Below are 362 nucleotides of genomic sequence, written 5' to 3'. Positions count from 1 at the left end.
TTTCCCCTAGACCCTGTAAGAGGGAGAGAAAAAGGAGAAAACAGAAACAGCTTAACTCACCAAAAATCAAACCACTGCATTGCCCTCTTAGCCACTGAGTGTTTTGGGATGTAAGACCGAAGATTACATCAGTACAATAAAGACTCCCTGCTCTCTCTACAATCACAAGCAGTACACTCTGCAACCCCCCCCCCAAAAAAAAAAAACACAAAAAAAAAAAACCCCGCAGCTTTACCCCAGCATCAGAGCTAGTAGAAGTCAGAACAGGTAGAGAGGTGTAGAGAACAGGGAGAGAGAAGGAAGGGTTAAAGGCATTATCGCAGCCATTAGAGGGAAAAGTTGAAGCAATACAAGCACAGTAG

The sequence above is a fragment of the Pygoscelis adeliae genome, unplaced genomic scaffold (genome assembly GCF_000699105.1).
Source record: "Pygoscelis adeliae isolate BGI_AS28 unplaced genomic scaffold, ASM69910v1 Scaffold78, whole genome shotgun sequence".
Taxonomy (NCBI): domain Eukaryota; kingdom Metazoa; phylum Chordata; class Aves; order Sphenisciformes; family Spheniscidae; genus Pygoscelis; species Pygoscelis adeliae.
The sequence above is the reverse complement of the archived record's forward strand: the minus strand, read 5'-3'. Positions refer to the sequence as shown.